The sequence below is a fragment of the Melozone crissalis genome, unplaced genomic scaffold (genome assembly GCF_028551555.1).
Source record: "Melozone crissalis strain CALT ecotype California unplaced genomic scaffold, PUWL_Pcris_2 ptg000099l_1, whole genome shotgun sequence".
Taxonomy (NCBI): domain Eukaryota; kingdom Metazoa; phylum Chordata; class Aves; order Passeriformes; family Passerellidae; genus Melozone; species Melozone crissalis.
Window position 1 is genome coordinate 2,959,752 of NW_026535876.1, and position 20,356 is coordinate 2,980,107.

The following is a 20,356-nucleotide window of genomic DNA, read 5'->3' on the forward strand; positions in this document are numbered from 1 at the left end:
AGTTTTTCTCTCTGTACTCTCTTCCAATATAGAAATAACATTTTTCAAAAATCCTCCAAGGTCCCATGAGGAAACAGTAACCAGTCTTTCATTTCTTTGTGTAGGCACACACTCAGAAGGGCAGAGGGCACAGTCATCCTGTCAGTGCAGCACAGAGAACAGTGAAATATCAGTAGAGGATTTGTTTCTTCCTGCTATCCTAACTTTTTTTCTTTGTTGATATTAAAGCATAAGTTATTCTTAATGCGGTTCTTCCTTAAACATTCCTTGTACGCTGATAGGCTCAGCAAAGGTTTGGTCACTGGGGAATGGATGACTCAGGCTTTTACACTCTGAGTCAACAGTCACAATGAGTAGATTCATATACTTTTGGCATGTAAGTACAAGCTGGTGCTTCATTTCACTGTGTTTTGTCGATGAATTTTTCCAGAGTTAATTCAGACATTCTGAAGCATTGAGAAGCAACATAACCTGTGCTCTGCTTGGGCGTAGGTTATGGTGGAAAGTGAGTTGATGTTGTTACCTGCTCTCACGATGCTACATTTGCAGTTAAGGAAACAGCCTCAGAATGCCTTCCATGCTTGTGTTTTTATCAGTTTCTCTTTGAGGGGCATGCCTATACTACCTAACAAACTTGTTTAAATATATAGCATACTTTCCTAACTGCGTAATATTTCACTTTGTCCACTTTGTTTCTTTGAAGACCTAAGGTGCTGATAGTAAAATTGTTGAAAGGGCGATAATGCAGCATGGGGCTGTGGAGCTTGCCAGGCTGTGAACAGGATATAACAAGCTTCTATTCTTTGGCATCAGCTTAAAAGTAGTCCTTTTGTTTTGTGAAACTTTTAATTTGGGCTGTTTTGAAGGGAAGTGATGTACTGTGGCTCAAACTGGCAACTTCTGTGTTCTTTACTGGGATAACTTTATTGAATATCCTCTCTGACTGAAAGGAGAGTGGTGAACAACACTAGTCCTGTGTCACAGTAGAGATAAATAACACTGTTATCGAAGTAGATGCAGGTTTCATTTAATTTCATTTATCCTCTGCACCAGTGTTTCCCGAAGAGTTCTGATGCTTTGTGCTGATCCTCCCTACTGGAGATATGCAGATGAGTTATTTTTCTGTCAGCTCTGTCCAATGAAAGTCAAGATCGTGCTGCTAGGCCACCTTTTTACAGGAAAAATAATCTAATGACTGGATTGCAGTACTGTCATGGAAATAAATTGCCTCCTATGTTCAGATAGCAGCAAGGTGGTGACCACTTAGTGCAAATCTTCTTCCTATTGTTAATGGTTTCTCAGTAGCATAAAAGCCTGTGCTCTTGGCAGCTAAAAGATTTAGTCACATCTAGATAATGTATTTGAGACAAGACACAACTAGATCAAATGATTATTTGTGAGGGTTTTGCCTCGATTCATCATGCGGTAGTACATTTTCCAAGAGTTCGGCTGCAGAGCTCCTACCAGAGACACTGATAAGGTTTTTTGGGGGTCTGATTTTGTTTTTCCTAGGTGTCTCTGTGTGTCTTTGTTTTTCTCACTTTTGTTGCATTCTAGTGAGTTGTGAGCCAGCTAGCCTTCCTGTGTGGTAGGTGTGAAAAATTGGACTGTCTCGCTGTTCCAGCCTCTGGTGAACATGAGCTCTCTTGCCATTCCTCTGAAACTGTGCTACATTCTAAAAAGATGATTATGGAGTGCAGTATTTAAGGGTTGTATGGTGGCATGAGGTCAGGTTCTGTGGGGGGAACTGGCTGTATTTGGAAATCTCAGTGATCTGCTACTACTCGTGATCAGCTTTAGAGAGGACAAAGTCAAATAGCGTCAGAAGGTGTCTGCTGAGCCTTTTGTGCTTTGACAACTGCTTTGCACGACATCGACTGTAATTTTTAAGATGATGTCAAGTAGTGCTAGTATTCAGTCATTTTAATAAGGCAGTGAGTCTTAGCAGCAAAGACTTGCTGGCAACTCGCTGTTTGAGCCTGGTGCTGTTACATCAGCTCTTTTGTGAAGGCTTCATCATGCACAAACTTTTATGCTTATCCCACTTTTTCCGCCAAATTAAAATAGGGGTCAATTTGAAACTATATACCAGGAGATTTCATTGGCAATTTGGGCTAAAGCAAAAACTTTAATCTCTGAAGGTTAGATTTAATTGTCTCCCTGCCTCTCTTAACTGTAATAAAAGAGTAGTGAAAAAGCTTCAGCTAGTTTTCCTTTTATTTACTCCAGCAGCAGGTTCGAGCCCAAAGGAAAAAAAAAAAGGTGTAAAACAAGCTGACTTGGCCTTTTGTATGTATCAGAGCTTTTGTAGCATTGGTTTCTCATCAGACCAAGCTTGCTTGCTGTGAGGATAATCTGACTCACCTTTTGGAAAGGTAAAGGTCAGCTGCACTTGAGGAAGCCCCTGGTAGGCAATGCAGGCTCATAAAAATACTCTCAGCTCTTTCTTGACAGTTACCTTCTCTGGACCATGGTCTTGTCTTTGCTTGCCTCAGGCTTCTGGGAGCCCAGGATAGTTTATTGCCCTGCAGAAAGCACTGGGTAGATCCCACAGCAGTGTTCACTGCTGTATATTCCTGTATATATATATATATATATATATATATATATATATATATATATAAAATACATATATATTTCAATGCATGGCTCATTAATCTGTGTCCCTTCTGTGGAGTAGCTGATGATGCGTTTATTTATTTCTTCCTTCCTTCTTTTTCTTCAGTGCTTTGACCCTTTCATTTTGAAGGCATAAGGTGTGGAAGTGTAAAGAATGATCTCATGGTAAGGGACTCTGAGTCCAGGATAAAAGTGAATTATTAGAACAGAATTTCTCTCTGAGGTAGAATGGGTTTTAAGAATGATGCCACATAGGCAGAATGCATTTCTCATTTGTATACCCTGACAAAAGAATTGATTGTTGCTGCCTGCTTTTAGGTATGTAGATTTATACCTGACAACTAGCTCTAAGTTCACAAGTAGTAACAAACGATAGAAACCAGCTTAACCACTGGTAGCAATTAGCTGTTTTAGAATGTGTTTGAAAAGGTTGTGTAACTGGGGAAATTGTCAGACAAGAGAAGATCCAATCAGGCTGCTAAAAGAGATTTTGTGGGCAAATGAAATGACTACTTCGGTAAAATTCCTTACTATTGCAGCGTATGCGCGTGCACACTGGTGGGCTGGGGCTGATGAGCCTCTGACAGGGAGCTTTGCAGAAGCTGCAAATGTTTTCAGTGGAAAGGAGACCTCAGCTCAGTTCTGTGGCATGTGACTTCCTATTTCGGTAGGTTACTTCCAAGGGACTTCCTCTGTTAAATGGACTCGTCTCTGGAGATTTAATCTGGAGCTGGAGCGTGGTCTGCTTTGTCCTGTGCCTCTGACAGCACTTTCCTGGAGTTTGCTTTGGAGTATTTCATTTTTATTTTGCACTGTCTCCAGCGTGCAAGGATCTAGTGGCTGCTACTCGTGATCGGAAGCTGAGCACGTTTGTCCAGGTCTCAGTGGTGCATCCAGCAGAGCACATTGCCGCGCGGTATTCGAGCACTGAAATCGTGGAGGTGAGAGTCTTCCTTACTCAATTAACATGCTGATTGTTCCATTGCTCATTTCTTCCTTAGAAAGTGAGTTAGGAATAAAACAAGTTGGTGCATAGTGCCAGGTAAGACAAGCACACCCTGGCAGTTAGTAAAGCATACTGAAGTGTGCTGTAGTTCTTGGCATTTAAGCAGGATCAAGAGAAATTCACTTGGCTTCTCATGAAAGCTCTGTTGTTCCAAGTGGAGGCATGGAGAATATTCCAATTCTCCAGACACAGGTTTAGAATGAAACAGGGAATAGTTGCTCTCATGAAGGGACAAGGCAATGCAAAATAAAACTTAATTAAGAGTATAGTGAGTTTGGAAAGTATTTTTAAATGCAGAAAAGCATAGGTGTATTACATGGTCTGTTATCCTATTTGGTTTTTGTTCTATTTTCTCCATTAAAGAGCTGATGCTTTTGCAATTTGAAAAATATTACTCTAGATCTATAATTTGGGAAAGAAATGTGTGTATGTAATGTCTGTGACTTTACATGTAAGAATTAGTAATTGGTACCATACGTGACAACAAAAGTCGTCTGAGGCTGCTTTGCTAATCCTGACTTTGCCCTGTAAGCATTGGTGTCAGAAACAGCGAAAATGGTTCAGAGAAAATGAAGGGTGAGCAATGTAGATGTAACTTGCTTAACTTACAGGGGAGATTCATTAAGAGCAGGAAAGTCTCATTGTAAACACACACATGATTTCACCAGAGGCTTGTTTTAACTCTTAAATACAATGAGAATATTTCATGAGGTCTTTGTGTGATTACTTTCAACCAACTACTAATTAAATTATTATGGTTTCAGCCCTCAACCATCCTGAAACTGTCTAATTCAAATATCTTGTATCTGATCAGGATGTCTCATTGCAGACTGTCTGGAATGATGTTGTGCAAAAGATGGATAGATAACCATGTATTCTTTGAAATAGAAGTTGATGCATTTCCTAATACAATGTCCTAGACCTCAATAAATTCCTGAATTTGTTTTATCAAGGTTCTTGGCTTTGTAGTCAAGCTTTGGTGGAGGGCAAGGCAGGGTCACAGAAAGTTAATCCGTAAGATAAATTACCTTTGTCGTGCACAAGCCTTTTTTTTTTTTTTTTAATTACTTAATGGAAAATTTAATGATACCCACCTGGTAATCTTTGGCAATTAGGTGTAATTAAACATGAAGAAATTATAAATAATGTTTTGCATTATTCATTTAATTGTACATCTTTAGCTATGATATAGTTAGTTCTGTGTACAGCTTTTAAGTGTAATCATAATGTTTCAAAGCACAGGAATTTTATTTTATAGCAGTACAGCCTAAAGAGGAATATTTCAATCCCCTCTCCACAAAATCAGTATCCTTAATGTAATACTGAGAGTCTCTGTAGCATTTCTATACACTCAGTATTGTGGCTTAATGAAGATTGCTCTTTTTTGTATGTGTGTGCATGTTAAATCCTTAGTTCATCTAAATTAAGATGAAATTTTGGTACTTTCAAAAAGTGTTGAGGGAGTAAGAAAGGTTTTTTGGTTATTATAGGTTGTATTCCAGAACCTGGTACTGGCTGAGCTGTTTAAAAATGTGATAGCAGGCTCTGCCTCTGAAGCACTTCATATCCTTCCCAGTTAAAAAAACTTTCCAGGAAGTTCTTGTAGTTTTGTTTGGGTTTTGCTTGTTTGCTTTTAGCTTTCCTGATAAAGTTTTAAGGCTGTTTGTTTTTTCTCTTTGATTGGGTAATAAAACTGAGCTGTTTCCATCTCACTGCTGTAGACAGCTGGCACCCTCTGGGTTTCTGTACCTCCACAGTGACACCCTTCACATTGCTCAGCTGTCCTTACTGAGTGTTTGCCCATGTTGCACAGGGTACAAAAGATCCTCTGTTTCTGACTGGTGTGACCTTCCCACCGGAATACCCCATCTATGAGGAAACTAAAATAAAACTCACGGTCTACGATGTCAAAGATAAATCCCAAGACACGGTAAGCGCTTTGCTTCAGTCCTTGCACAGATCTGACTGAGGAATGAGTTTCTTGCTGTGTTGTTCTTCGGCTCTCATTAGCAAATTGGGGAGATGGTTTGATGTCAAATTGGTTTTGTTGTTCTCTTGTGCCTAAAATCTACTTCATCTGTTGTTGATATGTTAGAGACTAGAGAAAGAGAACCATGCACTTAAGGTGGGCTTTTTGCTATTGGCTTTTTAACTGGTTACATGAGTCAGCACAGGTATTCCTGGCAAAGAAAAGACTGCTCTCTTGTGCTTTTTGAGAGCAGAGAACACATGGAATAGACTCTGATAGCACTGCTGTGAATAACTTTTCAGAAATATATTTCTGATAATATTTTACTTCTCTGCATAAACCAGAATGACAGTAGAGCCTGTAACTTGGGAGAGAGCTACTCCTATTTAATCTCTTGGGTGGTGATACCTGCAGCTTTCTGTTGCTGCTTTTGTTCTTGATTTGTAGCAGTCCAAACTCTACAGCTAAAGGTGAATCATTTGGGGTTCCAGTGTTGTACACTCTTGAGTACAGAGTCAGCTTTTTATTCTTGGGAGTTACTCACTTGGGCTGATACATGGAGGTCAGAGGAACAATCTGAGTGGTTAAACTGCCAAATAAAGAGCTTGAGTACTATTTGATGTGTTCCAGATAATCCAAGACAGCCTTAGACAAGGGCTAAGCCTTTGTCTTAGCCTAGGACAGAGCTAGATGTCATAACAGGACCTGTGGGAGATGTGTATTTTTCTTCTGCAGCAGGCTGGAGTCCAGCTGATTAGTTTGCTCTCAGTCATCAAGAATGGCCACGTTGACACCTGTGTTGAATTGACTGAATTGCTCTGTAGTTGGCACCCAGCATGATGAAAGCAAGTGCAAGCTTCTGTCCTGGCTGTATATATGTTCATTATCTAGAAGAAGGTAATCGAGGACATGATTTGAAGCTTGGGACTGTCTTTGAGCTGCTTACAAAAGTAAAGTTCTATGTTTTGAGAACTTGTAATTTTTTCAGGTAGAAAATTATTGGTCTATTTGTTTAAATTTTCAACCTTTGTGAGCCAGCAGGTTGCTTCTGTCCCCTCACTGTGCTCTTTCATGGGAATATGTGGAGTGTCTTAAGCATCAAATCTGAATTTCTTCTCTGTTTAAGAAGGGAAGGGACATGTATATGCATTTTATAATGTATATATTTTAAATTTGGTGTTGGATTAGACTACAGGGACTTAAAATGGGATCTGCTGTTTCTTCAATAGAGTTGTCACCTGTGGACAGGTAACAGGCATTGAGTTAATGGAGTTGGACTTTGTCCTTCCCTTCCAGTTTCATTTTGACTGACAGATGCTGGAAAATAATATCCTATCAGTAAGTGATAAAAGTGAACTGGGTTGGTAGTACTTTTTACCTGTGTTACTGCTTTTCTAGCTCCAGGCTCCTCTACTGCCACTTATGAAAGAGAAGATCTACCCTAGAGAACTAATAGAACTTGATAAGCTTTTTGCAAACATGTAAGGACTTTCTGTAACTGTTCCTTACAATTGTAGTTCAGGACTAGAGTCTCTCCCAGGGAATCCCACTGATGTAGCTTGTAAATCACGAGATAATACCTTTCTCTTTTGTCGTAGCATTTGTATTGTTCCTATGTGAAACATTCTAGATCTGTGCTGTAGGACCTTTTTGTGGGGGCAAGTATTGATCTCATCTCTGATTTACATACATTTAGCATTTTTTACTACTCAACCATTTTAAGCTGGATGTAGGCAATAAAAAATTAAATAAGATGCAAGATTTAAATCAAGATGAGCTGCAGCATATGTGAATGACCCCAGGCTACCCTAGTTGCAACTTCGTCTGTGGCAATATTTCCACTTCTGTTTACATCCCAGAATCTCAGTCATGCTATCACTTGACTTTCTTACCTGTAATTAATTAGAAACCATCATGCTTTCTATTAGTTTGGGTGATTTTTTTTCAAGTCTGGATGTTTATGTAGGCTCATAAGAGTCAGGTTAAAACGAGCTATAATTTGATATCATTACCAGCATAGCTGCAACAGCACGGATCTCCATGCTTGGAGATCAAACCAAACAAACTGGATATGTCCCTTTGGCAGTGAAACTGCTCCCAGGGCTGTGGTGTCACAGCTCTGATTCTCCAGTCTGCAGCAGAGCTGGCTTTCCTGTTCTTCAAAAAGTGCTGCCACGTATTACAGCTGCCAAATGTAGTCCCACCATTCCATCAAACGGACAGGTAATCCAGTTTTGGGTGGGGGGGAATCCAGGCCTGCTAGGCATGCCCTGCTCTTCCAGGCTGTGCTCCAGAGCAGATGTGAGCTCAAATCATTGGGCATTTGTAGCAGAAATAAACCTTGGATTGGACTGTGAGCTGTTCTGCAGAAATCGTGTTACAGCAATAATTCCCACAGCATCAGGGCTGTGCTACTGCTTGCCTCAGTTAATGAGCTCAAAGTAGTTAATATCTCTTGTCACAAATAAATACTTTAACTTTTCTTATTTATTTTGATGCAACTATAGGAAGTGAATTCTGTGCATGAATTAAACTCAGCAGGATTTTACTATCACAAATAGAAGACTGTAGAGAAGGCGGGAAAAGGGCAGTGAGTACATCACGGGTAAAGCATTTTCTTGGTGTCAAAGGTTTGACATTGGCACAAGGCCAAATGCCCCCATGAAAATACACCTTCTCTGGTGTCTGCTGTGAGATTTTGACCAGGAATAAACAAAGCAGGCTCTCACTTGAAAAAGAAGAAAAATTTATTAACTAAACTACAAAAACAATTACCAAACTACACACAAAAGAAAGGGAAAAAAAAAAACCACAAGGAAAATGAAAACCTCACAAAAACACTCTCCTCCTCCTCCTCCCCCCCCCAAATTCCCAATACAATACAATCCAAAATCAATTCTGGGTCCAGCACCACCCTTTAGAATACTCGACTTCAGTTCCTCAAGAGGAGAGGGAGTCCTTCCATGTGTCATGGTGGCCTTTTCCGTCCTTGTTCCGGTGCTCTCACCACCGGACCAGAATCAGGGCTGCTTCCAGGGTTGTCCTTTTAAGGAGGCTGTGTCCAGTTCCAGAAAAGCTCAATCTCTCACCTCTGGGACATCTGTCCCCCCCATATTTTATATACCCCCTGGGGCCGAGGGGTGCCCACACTGAATCTTCTTTGGCTCTGGGACATTTCTCCCCCTGGACTCAGTCTCTGTATTACACGGAAACATAGCTCTGTCCATGGCTACACAAAAGAGTCCAGCATAAAATGCCACTCCCTCTTCTCCATCTTTCCAACATCTCTCACTTTCTCTCTCTCTCTGGTCCAGACCTTCATCACTCGCTCATTTCCTTCGTCCTCCTCCACTCTTATCTCTCGTCTAGGAAGGGGTAATGTTCTGTGAAGTTTTCATTGTCCAAAAAAAAAGGGTGAAAAACTCCTCCAAGCGGCTGGACTCCTGGCTGCACCCCCCCATCTCCTCAGCCGGGCTGCCTGCTGCCAGCACATGTTTACTGCTTTCAAGGTAACGGCACACAAACACAGGCTGCCCTCTCTCTCTCTCTGTCTGTCTCCAAGGGGGGGGAACAGGCTGCCCATTGCTTCCTGGCATTTCTTTACTTCTTCCTTCCACCCTTGGGGGGGGCCAGGCCTACCTCTCCCGGGCCAGGCCGCATGGCTTTTCCCCTCCCCCCGCCCAGCCAGCAACTGGGCCGGGGGAAGAGACCCAACTCCTTCGCCGCCGGAAATCCAAAGAGAAGCTGCCGGGGGAGAACCCTGCTTTTACCCTGTGTTCTCAGAGGTGGATCCCAGTGCCCAGTGGTTAGGCCAGATGGCAATATTCAAATCTGAGCACTCATTGGCCCCATCCACACAACATTCCAGAAATCCTGTTTCCGGGTCAAACCATGACACTTGGGTTTTGTTAAACCTGGCTCTGACTATACAAGAGAATTTGCTCTCATTTTCAAATCTGCTGGAATTTTACTATAATAGAAAACTAACTAAATACTTCTTGAGTTGTGCACACAAGTGATAACATTAAAGTGAAAGAAGATGCTCCTCATTGAGAAACAACCAGAATTTATTTTTGGCCTGCTCTTTAAAAAAAAAAAAAAATCTTGAAAATTACCTTTCAATGCTAGTATTCCTGTACCAGGAAGCTTTTAGTTGCTTCACTCTTGACTGTCACTTCACTTCCATTATGTAAGAAGTATGGTTTAATTATATTGAAATACTGTGCAGCTGGGATCACATTCACTCTGCTTGACACCCGGAATGTTCAGACTGCACTTCTCACTTTTTATGCTTCTCTGTCTGATGTTGATCATAATTATATCTTGGCTGTGTCAGATTTTCTGTTATTGCGGCTTTTTAGGTTGATGAAAGGGGGGTTTTTGTTTGTTTTGACTAGTCTTTCTAAGTGATTCGTTACTGTAAGTTTTCACGTAAATAGAAACTTTTAAGAAAGACTATGGTATTCCCAGTTCACTTAGATATACTCAGAACAACGTAGCTGAAACGCTTATGAAATATCCTTTAAATATTTCCAGCGAAGCCACGCATACAGATCGGTGGGTAATGCCATATTGTGAGAAATGCATAGTGACATCTGTTTCTACATCACAAAGATTTTTCTTCTCATATTGCTGTGGGCAAATTTATGTTTTGCTGGCTTGAGCTACACTGTCTTTAGGATTTTATAAAGTTGGGTTTTGTTGTAATGCTGGGGCTGTACCTGTTCTATGTCATTGTCAAATAAGATCAGAATTATAGGCTTATAAATCGTTGAAAAATTACCTCTGTCCCACTTTTGCACAGGCGTGCTGTTCTTACCTTTCTTATAGGCATGTAGGTTAGCCCAGTTTGGTCTGGCAAGATTTAGAGCTGAAGCTGGGCTCATTCTCTGGGACAATACTGCATAGCACGAGTCAGGTACCACTGCTGCATGGCAGAGCCACAGAGAATACAAAGCTGATGGTTTTGTGTTCCACTGAGAGAAGTCTACTCAGTGTGGACTCCTCCTCCTCCTCTGCTCCTCATCTGGGAGGCAGTGGGTGTTGTTCTTTGTTTGGAATATGTCTATCCTGCAGCAAGAATTAACCTCATACCCAGTGAGTTGGCCACTTCTTTTTCATCCACACATGGACAAGTGCTGGGAACAGAGGCAGGAGCAACTTTCTGAACCTGCTGGGAACTTTCTATATCTGATCTTTGCGTCATCCCTTCAAAGATAATCTCCTTTGGATGGATATTACTATTGGAATTCATGTGCGGTACTGAAAGTTACACACAGCCACTCCAGTGTTATCTCCTGAGGGCAAGGAGAAACTGGATGTATAAAATGCTGTTAAAATATTGCATTTGACAGTCCGGTCTCCCTTTTTTTACTCCCCAAATTTCATCTTAATCACTCAGAATAAAATTCTACTCATTTGATAATCTTAGAAGTAGTGGGGCTAGAAGTTCTGTTTTTGATATGGGAATATATCTTGTAAAGTGGCAATTTAAGATTACTCAGAGTTTAAATAACTTGTCTTCTAACTCTTGGGGTTTAAATTTTCTATTAAACCTGTTCACTGGGAATGATATTTTGCAAAAGGCTTTGCTTTGTGTGTTTCTTGATTTTGCAAGTGCCCCTGTTAAAATTGAATCCTGCTGGGGTGAGCTGGAAAATGAGGCCTGTCCATCACGACAGAGGCGTTTTGAGTTAAGCCAAATCTGAAGTGACAGCGTTCTGTGTTCCCTTGTGGGCACTGATCCCTGTTACACCACCACCACCATGCAGTTTGGTCCTTGTGCCTTTGCCATCTCTGCTGAGGGGACACTGGAGCACCAGGAGTGCTGCAGGGCAGCGTGTAAAATGCATTGGCAGAGATCAATGTGAAATCTCTACCTCGCCTTCCCGTTCTCTGCCTGCACCACAGTGCACACAGTCCCTCATTCCTGCGAATGCTAAAAATACCGAAACAGTTTATCTTCAAAAGCTGAAGCAAAGTGGTATACTTTGTTTAAAGACAAAAACACCTAAGTCTTCCCTTTATCAGTTGTGTTCCCTGCTGTCTCTGCAGGATTTGCAGAGAAATATTGCCTTAAACTAGAAACTCCTATTATCTCATTCTCCGTAATAGAGCAGTACTGTAGTCTGCTACAGTCCTACCCACAGAAGTACTTGCATTAAAGCTTTAGATGTTCATCTTTCTCTGCAAAATCATCTATTTTTTTCATAAATATATATTTGATGATAGATTTAGTTTTCCTTTTGCATCAGGCTGGATGTTCTTACTAAACATCATTATTAGGAGGAGGAGAGGAATGTCTTTTGATTCTTCGAGGCACCTGCATGTTGAATCCCTCTAAAGTATTGTCAGTTGTTTCCGTATTTTTTAAAAGTCTTGGATGCAAAAAGGGAAAGTCAAACTACTGACTTTTCTTTGGGTTTATATTGATATAAATTCTTTCTTTGAAGTGGCTGAGCTACAAATAGGTTTCATATATCTTAGTCTATCTGTAAGAGAATTGAGGAGAAGTGTCAAGACTGGTCAAGTTACAGTTATAGGCTTAAAGTCCATTTGTAGCCTTACTGCTCTTTGCACCTCACCTTTGAAAATTTAGTGGGAGGATTTGGTTTTGCAAAAATCTTTCTCCCTTTGAAACTATCTACTACTTTTTCTCCTACCCTTTTATTACTTTTTTTTCTTTTCTTATTGAGGAAAACTCCTCCCTCTTCCTGTATCTTCAGGGAAAATTGTAACCTACTGTTTGTTAATTTTCTATTTTCTTTTCCTTTTCCACCTGCTCTGCCAATCAAATGTTATTTGCTGCCTCACATCAGGCAAAGGTTTGTTCTAAGAGCTGACATTTGGGCAAAGGTTTGTACAAGTACCTAGCAATGAGACTAATGGTATTCTCTGAGAGTTTAAAGGGTTGCCTTGAAAATTGCTTAGGAAGAAAAGAACGAATTAGTAAATGATTGCATTTTCCTGTAAATTTTACTGGACAAGGCACTGGAGGAGCTGCTCATCCCTCAGGAGGGATGGCTGGTGCTGGATACTGAAGCCCTCCTAGGGAGCCCAGGCACCACAGGGGTGAAGGATTTCCTTGAGCTAAATGCAGCAACATGGAAATGTTAGAGTCACTTCAAGGATGAGATTTGTTTGTTCTCATTGGTCATTTTTTATTTGTTGTCAGTTTTTCATTTCTTGATCAGTTCTTCCAGCTCAGATGCACGGGTAGCCAGACAACAGCTGGCCTTGCTATTAAAGTCTGGAGCAAAGAAGGCATTTGAAGTACCTCAGCCTTTCCCTCGTCTTTTGTCTCTGTGTGTCTCTGCATCCATTAAAGATGAGGTTCTCCTTAGCCCTCCTTTTGTAGCTAACGTATTTATAGAAACATTTGTTACTGTCTTTGATGGCAGACGCCAAATGAAATGTCAACTAGCCTTTGGTCTTTCTAATTTTCTCCCTGTATAAGCGAATGGAATCCTTGTAGTCCTCCTGCATTGCTTTCCCTTTCTTCCAAGGGCCACAAACTCTCTTTTTCTCCTTGAGTCCCAGCTCTAGACAATCAGAGCCCTTCCTAACATGTGGGGCTACCCCACCTCCTATCTCCTTCCTTGCTTACCCCTTCTGAAGGGTTTGTAGACATTGCACCCTTTGTAGAGATTGATGTCAAACAGAGCAAAGTATCCCATCAGGATTGAAAAGATGAAAAGAAAGGTGTATGGAGCAGTGGTAAGTCTGCCCTTGCTTCTGTGCTATGAGAGCAGGTACTCAGAGGTTGGAAACAGATTTTTCTTTGGAGGTTTTGGAGTGTGTGCTCTGTGAAATTGAAAGCAGCAAATTCAATCTGTTAGAACAGATTTTTCTTCCTCTGCCGTGTGCCTCATAAAAGTGTCTTTTACAGTTACAGCCATGCTTGTACCAGTAAATGTTTACATTTGAAAATTTGTACCTAAAAACTAAAGCTGAGGAAATAATTCTATTAAAAAATAACATTAGAAACATATGCACTGGACGTAACGTGAGACTTTATCTTCTTGAGCAAATTTTTGCTGGAAGAGCACAGTAAATTGCTCTCAAAGCAAACTAGTTCAACGTTTTGTACTATGCTGTATTTTAAATATTTGATGAATAAACATGAAAGGCTCGTGTAATCATTTAGGATTTCCAATGCTGTTAGAAGTGCACGTATCATTGTATTTTACAGTAATCAAAGCCTCTTGATGTAATCATTATGCAGTATTTTACAGAGCTAAATTCCCATGTGGCTGAAATTCTCCATGCTTGTCTTTCTTCATGCCAAAAATGAGGATTTTGTTTTGATCTGTTCTTTGTTTTGTCCTGTTCGTCACAGATTGTGTGATCTCAAAGAGAGGGCAAGAATCCCTGCCTTCTAACATGCATCGTTTTTAAACAATGCAGCTTGCGTAGTGATGACCAGAAAGCCAGGAGAACAAACGAAAAAAATGCAGTCTTGTAGCATGGTCAGAATTTAGTGCATGTGGTCCTGTCAAAATCTCAGCAGCATAAATGTGAATGAGCACTATCAACAGCAACAATTGTGGGCCCAAGGTTTCAGTGTGCAAAGCAGTTACTGCATTCAGCAGAGCATCAGCTGCTTTGTAGTGTTCTGGCAATTTGTGGTGTCTGAGATGTCCTTTCACCTTGAATTTATTACTTTTAGGTGAGATCTTGGGTTATAACCAAGGATTCACTGACACAGGGACATTGGTTATGTTTCTATTTATTCTTTTTTTGGTGGTTTTTTTCACCATTCTTCAGTGATGAGAATTCAGTGCATTTTGTTCCCCCTCCCTTCTGTCCTCCCTTCCCACCTCACCCTCCACCACCCTCCTGAGTTCTTCTCATTGCAATCATGGTATTTTTAAAGCAAGAATAGTTGAATACTTTTAGAGTACCATGCAGCTGTTGATCTTTATTCTTGCAGGCTTATCATCCTTAAATCCCTTGCTGTATACACAGTCTCACTAACGTCAACGAAATTCAGAGGTCTCTCACTGGAGAGGAAGTAGAGGAATGTATTTCGTCTGCAAGTTGCTAAGCAGACATGTTGTCACACACATCAGGAATAGTAAGTAAGCAGAACATTTCTAGCATATGTATTCTTGTGAGATAAAATGAAGGTTTTGAGTGTGTCTATGTTATATGTTAGTCTGACTTGATATCTGCCTTGACAACCCTTTCTGGTGGAATCTGAAATCATTTTACTTCATGTATCTCACTGTTGCCTATGGTTGTCTACATTGCTCAGCTTTTTGGTTCTAAGGCAAGACCGTGGGCATTTGTTACTGTATTTTTAGTGAAAGAAAGAAAATTTCTAGATCTCTCCGTGGAGTAGAAGTCTGGGTCTTTTAGCAAAAACAAATTGTGCAGGTGTAAGTGTCTTAGAAATTTGTCTCTACTATTTCCATCAAAATCTGGCAGCAGCAGTTGGAGCAGCATTGTATCACAGCGCTTCAGGGTTTTTTTCCCTACTTTACAGAAGTTTTACTGGGTGTATTAGAAGTGCATCCAGAGTTACAAGCTATTTCCTTTCATTGCAACAGCATCTACACTGTGAATAGTTGTGTGTAGGTATGTTTTGTCTTAAAATGCAGATCCATGAGTTTGTGTTGGAAAAATAATTTCTCTGTTGAGAACCCTTCAGACAGGTTTGTTTGCTTCTGAACAGAAGGTCTGTGTCATGAGGGACAAATGTGATTTTTTGCCTGTAGAAGGCAGCGGTTAGTATGTTTTTGAGATCCTTGGAAGGCTTGGATTTTGGCACACAGCTGCCTCAGCGAAATCGAACACTGAGGTCTTTGATTGTTATAGCTGTAGATTCTCATTGCCTCTGTTCCTGCTGAATAACTTGGCAGCTTTTCAAAAAGAAGTAATTGCTAGACTCTTGCTAAAGAAATTATCTCTGAACGTGGAAGCTCTGGATGGTTACTGCCCAATTATTGCTACCCTGTTTTGAAATAACGTTATCCCTGTGAGACAAGGAAGGTTCTGAATAATTAGCTGGGTCCAAATGGCTTTCAGGCTTGGGTATGACAGAAGACTGTCTTTGCAGTATAAATTAAAGTATAGGCACATAGACCCAATTTCATTGAGAGGCTTCCCGAGAGACTTTTCTCTCTGACCCAAAATAGTCATGTCCAAAGTTTCATTGCCCATTAAGACGACCTTGGCATTATCAGCCTGCAGTCCTCTCGTGGTGAATAACTCTGTCTGGACTTAGAATTAGCCCTGTACAGAGTATTTGATAGTAGGGCAGGGATGTATTCCTTTTCTCTACTGCTTTCTGAAGTTCCTTAGGCAGCATCTCAGTGGCCCCTGGAAAAGGCTCCTCTCGGAGGGACCACAGGGCCTGAAGTGTTCATGTCTGTTCTCAGGCAGGCGAAACTCATAATGAGCAGGGTATTCAGTATGAAGACAAAAAGCCTGTTGACTCCAGTGGCATAAACTCCACAGGAATAGGACACTGGCATTCTTAACATCTGAACTATTGTTCCTCATAATCCATGAGCTATCTTTTGAAGGAGTTGAAGAGACGGTAACAAGAAGTGAAGGGGTGTTATGCAGTTTGAAAAAGCAAAGCATTATTTGCCCTGGGTTTGGTTTGTTTCCCCCCTTTTCCTGCCAGTTCATTTTTTTTTCCAGATTTGCAGTTTGGTTTCCCTGCTAGGTGTGCAGCCTGTTCTGTATGCTCAGCATGGACCACGCTGTTTATTTGATGTTTCTGAAACTCCTAGATGAAGCTGCTTTTAGAGTTACCTGATTTTTTTTCACTTTTATTTTAAGACAAATTGGATGTAACCATTGACTACAGGTGTCTATATGTGATGAATTTTGCAAGTATTTTTCTTAATATCTTAAAAACATGTTCAGAGAATATCAAATTGTCTAGTGTGCTTGCCTATACCAAAATAGTGATTCAAGTACTTTATTTCATTTTATTGTGGTTGCTCATTTATGTGATGTATTCATGTCTTGTTCAGGATTAGCCCTGCAACATATGAGAAAAAGCCTTCAATACTTTATTAAAATAATTTAATTTTTCAATGAAATATGTAAGTTGGCTTTTCCAAAGAAGGAAACGTTGTCATTACCATTAAACTAATGTAATAATATTGCATTATTATTAGCAGTTATTTTAAGCAGATCATCACTTTATCTTAAATTAGCCTCTCCTGTAACTGTGAGGCCATTCACTTCTAATAACACCTCACCTTCCTGAAGAACACAGTGGTTAATGGGGACGTTTGGTTTGGCTCATATTTCTAAAATGCTTTCATTTTCTTGTCCTCCATGAAATTTAAACTGTTCTAAAAGCTGATATTAGACAAAGTACCCTTTAAATGTTTGAAATAAAATTCCAAGAATGTTCACCTGGTGTGTTTGATTTCCCTTGAATTAGGTTTTGTTTGGTTTGATTGGGAGATACTTTTAGGGGGGAAAGGGACTGTTTCTGTCAAGATCCTTGGTCTGATAGTGCTTTAAACCTCGTAGGCCTAGCTGGCTGGATGAGTCAGAATTTCCACGTGGTGTAACTGCTGGAGCTTGAGCTGGCTCGGAGTTTGCGGGCAGGGTGCTGCTTGCAGCCTGGAATGTAGGTTAGTGTCTCAGCCACAGTGGCATTTGCAGGAGACAGGGCTAGGATTCTAAAAGGTGCATGTCCTTACATGAAGGTTTCTACATTCATTTCTGGAAGGCAGCTTAAGTTGTTTCCTTTAATCTCTTACTCCTCCTCCTGGTTTTCAGAGCAGTAAGGAGGTCACATATAGGTGGATTATTTTCTAAGCTAGGTGTAAAGACTGGAGTTTGTACCCAAGAGCAGAGTGTGCTGCTTAGTGCTCTTTTTCCTGTGTGCTGCTTCTAGAGTCAATATTAACAAAGTCCTATGAAAAATGAAAACAGTCTATGATAAAACAATGAATAGCATTGAAGGTCTGCTGCATGTTAATAGAGCAGTTCCTATTCATGCAGGAGGAATTTGTATACCTGTATTTAGAGACATGCAGTCTTAGAAAAGATGCTACTTTTTGAGGTATAGTTTCTTCAAGATGTTTAAAGGAAAAGGCTGGAATGTAGGCTACGGTATCAGGTATCTTTATTTACATTTTTTGTTTGTTTGTTTGTGTTTTCCTCTTTCTAAATCTAGATAGTCCTTGTTACTGCTGATCAAGTTCACTGTCTCTCCTTAACCTTTCAGTTTTTAGGGAAGGGAGCTGAAGTAGTGCTTGTGTTGCTACATTTGGTTAGCTTCAGATCCAGAGCTGGAAATGTACGAGTTCTGTTAATAAATCCTTTTCTCTAGTGTCTCTCTGGAAGTTGAAGTGATGTGTGACTGCAGGATTTCCCTGGTGATATCACTTCAAACACAGAGTTATTTGCAACATGTACTGAGTGCTCCCACGTCTTTCTTCTGAGGGTTCTGTTAAAAGTGTTACTGTTCACATAACTCTGAAAATTTCTTGCTAATGAAAATTTTCTTTGCAGTAAATGTACATGAAAATTTACCTACTTTCAGCTCCAGAACTTGTATTTGAATCCAGTCTTTTCAGATATAATGGGATTCTTAATCAGTCTGTCCTTATTTGGAACTGAAAGGAAATTTGTTGAAAAAAGCAAAGAGAAAAAGGGAAGAGTAGATTCCTCACTGATCTTCATGGAAATTGTTAAATTTGCCATGAACTTTTTATGTTGCTCATGGTGCTTGCTGCTGTAGTTCCCTTCTGTTAATTTCAGAAAGTTGAAGAGTCAGGTCAGTAGCAAATGAAACCAGTTCTGCTGACAAACTTACAGATTTCTGAAAAGTGCCCTAAAAAATAACAGTTTCTTTTCAATGGCTTTATGATTTGTGGCATCCTCTGTTTCACGGTCCTACCTTGTTTGTCTTTTAAAGCACAACACATCATACCCTTGAACAAAAGGGAGATTTCTGACATAAATTTCACTGAATATTTTTCATTCAGTTGGCTGCTGCAAAGGCAGTTGATTCTTATATAATTTTCATTCACCTGTAGAATTAGATTTATGTAATTTGTGATAGGCTCTGCTGCATGTCACTATTTGTTACTTTTTTACCTTTTAGCATGGATTTACCACAGCAGTGCAAAGAAAAAAGGCAGTTTATCCTGCATGACAAAGTTACTCCCCTAACACACAGAGTTTGCACGTAACCTACTAAGACTGTAGATGTTACTATTTATGTGCTGTATAGCCTTTGGGGAAATCATAGCTTATACACTGGGCTGGAAAAAGACTGAAAGGTCTGGAATGGGACTGGATTGTCTAAGGTGCTTTTTAAGAAGGAAACATGAGTTTTTAATGTTTTTTCATTTTTTTCCTTCATGTTAGAACTTCTGCTGTAGCTGAAGAGTATGTTAACTCTTATGGGTAGATTTTATAAAGGTATTCTGATGGGAGATACTTATACACCTGGAGATGTCTATGGGCTGCTCAATGGATTTGAATCAAATTAGACATCCAATTTCCCATTTTTTTTAGGTATTTGAGATACTTTTTTTTTTTTTTTTTTAGCCCCATGTATCTCCTCAGGCACTTTTAAAACTGCTTGAAGAAATGTGTCAGCACCATTTTCAGACTCCGTGTGCATTTGAAAAATGTGACCCTGACTTCTCCAGAGTGGTGCCCAACAGAGCATCTCTGTTAGAATGCAGAGTTCAGCCTACCTACACAAAGCAGTATGCTCCATTTACTTCAGAGAGGAAGACCAAGCACCTTTCCAAGAATTCATTAATCAGGGGTCTGGATGAAACACATTCCTGGGAGTCAAAAAACAAACACATTTTGCTTCCCTCTCCATCCTTTTTTAGTGAAAAAACTTAGCAATAAAACTCTTAAACTGAAATATGAACGTGTGTTCATTACTCCTGTTCTTACAGTCACAGGAAGGTCCATGAAGGCTGTGATGCCTTTTGCTTCTAAATCTTTGTTATAAAGGACCACTGGAAAGGAAAGTAAGTGTTTAGAACAGCAACAAGAATGCATTTAGGAAATTTCAGCTCTGTCAGCAAGTCCTTTCTGAAATTCCTATTCTCTTGCAGGGTTTTTTGTCAAAGAAGATTTTGATACAGGCACCTCTTATTCTGACAGTGTGAATATATGTAATGCTTATTATTTTTAAAATTAATTTTAAAAGTAATTGGTTTGAGGTGCTTGAGTGTGATGGTTTGGTTTGGAAGAGGTTCTTCGGCTGGGTTAGTTTTGTGGGGGGTTTTGTTATTTGGGTTTTTTTATTGTTCATTTTAAGTAATTAGCGAGAATAGGGTAAGGAGGAATGAGGAAGGTTGTGTTGGGGGCTACAGTACTGATCCTGTGCTTATGTGGATGTATGTAATTAGCACAACAATACTGTCACTATTTTAAGCAAGGCAATGCTCTTACTCTTTTACACACCTCAGGACAAAACAGGAATTTTGGGTGCTTTGAGCCTGTGCCACTGAATCCAGGCCAGGTGGTTAAAACTGTGCCAGATTCATAGCTGAGTGTGTCTGCTGTGGCCCAGAATAGCAGTCATGGTCCCCAGGGCAGTGCAAGCATAGCAGCAGTCATGGAGTGCCCAAAAGAATTCAAGAGGAGTACAGCCCAAAGGGAATTTGCAATTTTTCAATTACATTTGAAGATATGGTCATTTGGAAGATAGGATTCAGTTAGGTTGAAAACGAATCTTTTCTGAAAGAAAAATAATTATGCTGAGTCACAAGGGGATCTCTTGTTTAAATTATTTTGGTATTATTCAGTCTTTA